Source organism: Melanotaenia boesemani, chromosome 11 (genome assembly GCF_017639745.1).
Source record: "Melanotaenia boesemani isolate fMelBoe1 chromosome 11, fMelBoe1.pri, whole genome shotgun sequence".
NCBI classification, from domain to species: Eukaryota; Metazoa; Chordata; class Actinopteri; order Atheriniformes; family Melanotaeniidae; genus Melanotaenia; species Melanotaenia boesemani.
The window spans coordinates 6959051-6965567 of NC_055692.1; the positions used below are offsets into that span (position 1 = coordinate 6959051).

The 6517-nt window shown below is 48.4% G+C and overlaps 1 long non-coding RNA gene across 1 annotated transcript; it reads left to right on the forward strand.

Moving 5' to 3' along the window:
• Window positions 1-5657: 5657 nt before the first annotated feature.
• On the forward strand, window positions 5658-6190 carry LOC121648834. Its single transcript, XR_006012040.1, has 3 exons — window positions 5658-5682; window positions 5888-5953; window positions 6116-6190. It is a non-coding gene; the product is annotated as an uncharacterized LOC121648834 (long non-coding RNA).
• Window positions 6191-6517: the final 327 nt, after the last annotated feature.

The following is a 6517-nucleotide window of genomic DNA, read 5'->3' on the forward strand; positions in this document are numbered from 1 at the left end:
CGCTTTCATTGTCGCTCCAATCATCTCTGTTTCCTTTGCTATGCTTCTGGTCACACACGTGCTGATTGTCCAAAGTCTGTCATGCCTCAGCCAGCAGCGGTTACTACCAGCAAACACACCTCTCAGCAAGAGGGAAATGGGCGGGCCAACATTTAGGGGGGGAAAGTGTTGGGCCAGTAGTCAATCCCCCCTGTACAGTAAATGATGATTTGGAGTCTTTCTATGAGAGTGTATGTGAAGACCTAAAGAGTAAAGTCATATTGCAGAACACACAGAGAATTGCACCTTATGACGAGCTCTTTCATGTTAAAGCACTGATTGGTAACAGAGTTGATATTAACGCTATGCTTGACAGTGGTTCGATGGCATGTAGCATGAGTTCCAGAGCTTTGCAGCGCCTGTCACAGGAGGGAGCCATAAAGAGCCCTTCTCTGGCCCCCTCAGATGTGGTTTTGGTTGGTTGTGGAGGGTCGCAGACTAAACCCTTGGGAATTTGTGACGTCGAGATTGAGCTGTTTGGTTTCCCTGTGATTGTTCCAACATTTGTGGTTGCTGTACAAAATGATGACCTCATTGTGGGGAGTAATCTCCTCAAATACCTGATACGGCGCTTAAAAGGTTCGAAGGATGCTTTGAGTCACATCACTTCATCCAACTACACTGACATTGAGCAACATAGGCTGTTGAGCCTGTTAGCCAATGTGGAGGTGTGGTCAGGCAGCGACATCCCTGACAAAGTGGGAACGGTAAAGTTAAAGAGGGCTGTGACTCTTGAGCCTTTAAGTGAGCATTTAGTTTGGGGTCGGCTTCAGAATGCTGGCAACATCTCAGTCGGCAGCGCAGTCATCGTGGAGCCTACTGCTGCTAGGTCACGCCCACAGTCTGTTCTGATAGGGAGGTCTGTAGCATTGCTTCATGGTGATGGTTGGCTGCCCCTTAAAGTCATCAACCCATCTGATAAGCCTGTGACGCTTAAACGCAATGCTAAGCTCGCCGATGTCTTTCCTTGTATGGAGTTGGAGGACTTTGATTGCCCTGATGTGGATGTTGAGCCTCAATGTCTTCTCCAGCAGGTGCAAAAGTCAGGGGATGCTTCTGTCATTGAGGAAAACTCCTGTGTTACATCTGATGATTCAAGCCTCCCAGACTGTCATAGTGGGGATGGCGATCCTAGTGGACAATATGGTGGAGTCCCTTCACTTTTGCATGATCTCGGGTTGGCTGATATTGAAGTTGATTCTTGTGACGTGACTTCTTCTTGTAAGAAGAAACTTGTTGAACTGATAGCTAAGTACCAGTCCATCTTTTCCAGACATAGATTGGACTGTGGAAAAGCTAAAGGTTGTGTTCACCGGATCCGGCTCAGTGATGACAGACCCTTTCGGTTACCGTACCGACGTGTTGCGCCCAATCAGTACGAGAAACTCAGACAAGTACTTGACGAGATGGAAGAACGAGAAATCATCAGAAAGTCCAGTAGTGACTTTGCCTCTCCTCTGGTCCTAGTTTGGAAAAAGTCAGGGGACCTGAGACTTTGCACTGACTTCCGCTGGATAAACGCCCGTACCATCAAGGACGCTCATCCCTTACCTCATCAGGCGGATGCTTTGGCTGCGCTAGGTGGCAACGCTTTCTTCTCTACCATGGACCTCACGTCTGGTTATTACAACGTTGAGGTTCATGAGGATGACAAGAGGTATACGGCTTTTACATCGCCGTTTGGGTTGTATGAGTATAACCGTCTGCCACAGGGCCTGTGCAACAGCCCCGCAACTTTTATGCGGATGATGCTGTCCATCTTTGGGGACCAGAATTTCTTGAGCCTCCTTTGCTACTTAGACGATGTGCTTGTGTTTGCTCCAACCGAGGAGATTGCATTGGAGCGACTGGAAATGGTCTTCGAGCGTCTCCAGGTCCACAATTTGAAACTGGCCCCGAAGAAATGCCATTTCCTGCGGAGGTCGGTACGGTTCCTTGGCCACATTGTGAGTGCGGAACGGATCGCTACAGATTCTGAAAAGGTGCAAGCCATTACTGCTCTCACTGAGGAGGACCTAATGGAAGACGGAACAGGGGTCCCATCACAGCAGAAAATACGTTCCTTTTTGGGAATGGTAGTTTTCTACCAGCAGTTCATTGAGGGCTTTTCATCTATAGCCAAACCACTGTTTGGTCTCACCACTGGACCTAAGATTCCTTACCAAAGAAAAAGAGGAAAGGGGCGGCCTCAGCAGCGTAAGCTTGTGGCCACGGATTGGACGGAGGAGTGCAGACAAGCTTTTCATCTCCTTAAGCAGGTGGTTCTGGCTCATCCCAATTTCAATGAGCCTTTCCTCCTTTCAGTGGACGCGTCCAGTAACGGTCTCGGGCAGTCTTGTCGCAGGTGCCGGAAGGGGCCACTGTGGCAAGGCCAATTGCTTTTGCTAGCAAATCGCTCTCATATGCACAGTCGAGATATCCTGCCCACCGGCTAGAGTTCTTTGCCATGAAATGGGCAATCTGCAACAAATTCCATCATTGGCTGCGGGGACATCCTTTTACAGTCTGGACAGATAATAATCCGTTGACATATATCTTGTCCAAGGCTAAACTTGACGCATGTGAGCAAAGGTGGGTCGCCAAACTGGCACCCTACCGTTTCGATATCAAGTACATTCCAGGTCCCAAGAACATCGTCGCTGATGCTCTTAGCAGGGAACCCTTTGTTCACTCGAGTGCACTCCATCGTTTAACAAGAGTGGCTTATGAGGCATTGCTGGCTGAGGCTGATGCCGTTGGTAAGGATCAGGTGCAGGATGTGTTCAGGTGGTCTACTCACCCTTTTGAGAAAAACTCGGTTGTGGGGCCTACCGTTGGCTGCCAGTCTGCTGTGGTTGTTCAGCCTGGGGTGCTAGCAAGTCAGGAAGTGGCAGCTGTTTTGCAATCACACAAGCTGCAGGAAGGTGCTATGACATCCCATGCATTGCTGCTGCCACAGCTTCCCCAGACTGTGTTGCCAATAGAACCGGCTGGGATTGCCGTGCTGCCTCATGACCAACTGATGGACAGGCAGAAGTCTGATGCTGTCCTAGGGAGGGTGATCTTCTTTGTGGAAAGGGGACGGCGACCCTCTAGGAGGGAGCGTGCTCTGGAGCCTGCCGGTGTTCTCCATTTCCTTAAGGGCTGGGATAAGCTTAGCATGCGAAAGGGTGTGCTGTATCGGGTGTCTAAGAGCACTGTTACAAAGACCAAGTCTTTTCTTTATGTGGTACCTGCTTCCTTGAAAGCGCTTGTGCTGGAGGGGGTCCACGATGAAGCTGGCCACCAGGGCCAGCAACGGACTTTGTACCTCACCCGACAGCGCTTCTATTGGGCCAGGCTGGAAAGGGACGTAAGGGAGTATGTGAGAGGCTGCAAGCGGTGTGTGCTGAGCAAAACCCCTGAGCCAGAGGCAAGAGCGCCACTGGAAAACATTATCACGACTGAGCCTCTTGAACTTGTTTGTATCGACTTCTGGTGTGCGGAGGACTCTAGGAACCGGTCAGTGGACGTGCTCGTAGTCACTGACCACTTCACCAAGATGGCGAATGCTTTTCTTTGTCCGAACCAATCTGCCAAAGCTGTGGCCCACCAATTGTGGCATAACTTCTTTTGTGTCTATGGGTTCCCCAAGCGTATTCACTCAGACAGGGGGGCTAATTTCGAAAGTGCCCTTATTGCTGACCTCTTGAAGCTTGCTGGTGTTCAGAAATCCCATACGACACCATATCATCCGATGGGCAACGGCTCATGTGAGAGGATGAACAGGACCCTGGGGACCATGATTCGGGCACTGCCACCAAGGTCAAAGCAAAGGTGGCCTCAGGCCCTGAAATCCCTCACGTTTGCCTACAACAGTACCATCCACGAGACCACAGGGTATGCCCCGTTTCTCTTGATGTTTGGGAGGACGCCTCGGCTGCCCATTGATTTGGCTTTCGGCTCTGTCTTGACTGTTCCTGAGGTTGTAAGCTATGATGAGTATGTTCAGTCGCTGAGGCGGAGTCTGAAGGAGGCTATGAGGGTTGCTCAGGCTTCAGCATCCAAACAGTTGGGGAGGCATGCTGAGCTGTACAACCGGAGAGTCCGGGGGGCTCCAGTTGAGGTCGGTGATCGGGTATTGTTGGCCAACAAGGGAGAACGTGGTAAACGCAAGCTTGCTGACCGCTGGGAAGATGCCACTTATCTTGTCATTGACGTCAATGTTGACAGTCACACCTTTAAAATTCAGCATGAGTCATCTGGTGATGTGAAGACAGTTCACCGCAACTTGATAACACCACTTACCTTTCTGCCACTCCCTGACACAGTTTTGGTTGACGATCAGGACTTTTCTGTCTCTTCGACTTCTGACTCCCCATGTGAAGTGAGGGATGATGTTTGTACGGATGATGACATGTCGTGTGGGGCGGCTGAGTACAGAACTAAAGTTTGGGTTTCCCAGTTGCCATCTGAGGGGTCTAGTGATTAGGGTGGGAAGCTCGACAGTGAACATCGGGATGACCTGCACGCTGAACATCCTGAGCCATCTTTGGTTCAGTCACAAGATGTTGGTGCTGGTCGATCTAGTTCCCGGGGCGGTTCACCCATTTCGCCTGTTTTGAAGGAACTCGAGCCTCAGGACCCCCAGCAGACTGCCTCTGAGTTGTGTAGTGCGGGATCTGGGCAGTGCGACAGATTTTGTGCTGCTTTAGCTAATGCTTCTGGGGCTGCTGACCACGTTCCCTCTCTGTGTACTGCTCCTGCTTTAGGCCCACTGGTGGAACCATCACGTAGCATTAGGTCTAGAACGGGGAGGTTGTTAAGGCCTGTAACTAGGCTTATTGAGATTATGGACCAACAGATTAAACATATTAGGGAGTAAACTGAGAGACGGGTCAATAGAATTTGAAAGAGACAGAGTATTCTCATGTGTTCTGGAGTGTTTTGGTTCTGTCATCTGGTGTGGATGGGTCGATACACCTTCCTAACTGTTTGATATATTAATTGTGTAATTACTTGCGATGTGAGATGTTTTGTTTTACGCTCCATTTCTCACACCTATCTGGGTGGCGGCAAGTTACAGGTATGGAGCAGACTCAGGGCGGGGTTTCTCATGATTGTATTCCTGGTGTAGTTTTACTGAGGGTCTGTGGAGTCACAGTGTGTGCTAGACATGTAACAGGCATGTTTACCTGAGATGGTTTAGGGGGTTTGGCCAGCCTCTTTCTCCTCTAATTCCTTATGGGAATAGTCTCCTGACTGGATTACATGTGACTTCATGGTATTGGTTTCCTCTGTTATTTTTTTTTTTCTCTCTTTTCTTGTGATTCAATGTTTACATGTAATGTTTTGTTTCATCTGTTGTTGCTTTGTTGTTCTACATTGTACTTAGCGCTCGACTCACTGGGTTGGTTTTTTTTTTTAATTTGTTTTTTTTCTCTGGTCTATTTTTTTTATTTATTTGTTTTGTTGAGTTTTTTTTTTTAGTGTAAGTGGAATTCAGCAGGGGGGAGTGTAACGGAGTGTAGTTGATTCCACTTGGCACTGAACAGGCAATCAGATTTGCCGTTTTATTTGCAGTCTATGTATCGGGGACACCTACTGGTTGGCACAGCTCTCCTCAGGTTATAAATACTGGCTGTGACGTTGCCTCAGCACCAGTAAGAGAGGATTGAGCCCATGGTAGGTCACTCAGCGCACAGTACTGTATTAAAAATGTGAAAAGAATATAATAATAATACAACCAAAGCAATGTTATACTCAAGAACGTGCCGAATACATAGCACGGAACTGGATGGGTTAAAATTTCATTGTTTTGAGATGACGCGATAGTTAGCTACTTAGCTCGAATGCTAAGCTAATCTGTGCTAAACTCTTTTCCATAAAGCTGTGCCGAGCGGCTGATGAGTGTGACCGTGACCGACCAGTGTGTGTCTCATCGCTGTTTTTGCAGGTACATATGTCTTTTGTTAGCTTTAAGTTTGTTTATTATTTATAAATACTGGCTGTGACGTTGCCTCAGCACCAGTAAGAGAGGATTGAGCCCATGCTGTGCCGAGCGGCTGATGAGTGTGACCTTGACCTACCAGTGTGTGTCTCATCGCTGTTTTTGCAGACAATAAAGTCCGTTCCAAATACTAAGAGTGTCGGCCTTCATCCAGAAAAATCACAACACAACGCAGACAGTGGTTACACACGCATCATTTTCTCACCACCTCCATCAGCTGTTAATTAAATCCTCAAAAAAGGATTTTTTTTAAAATCTGTTGGTACTTTTAATAAACTGTTCTCCTCGTGTATGCCTGGGTTCTCTCCGGGTTCTCCGGCTTTCTCCAACCATCTAAAGACATGCATGTTAGGTTAATTGGTGACTCTAAATTCTCCCTAGGAGTGAGTGAGTGTGTGAATGGGTGCTTGTCCCTATATGTGTTGGCCCTGCAATGGACTGGTGACCTGTCCAGGGTGTACCTGCCTCTCATCTGTTGAAGATGTGGGGATAGGCTCCAGCTTACCCGCG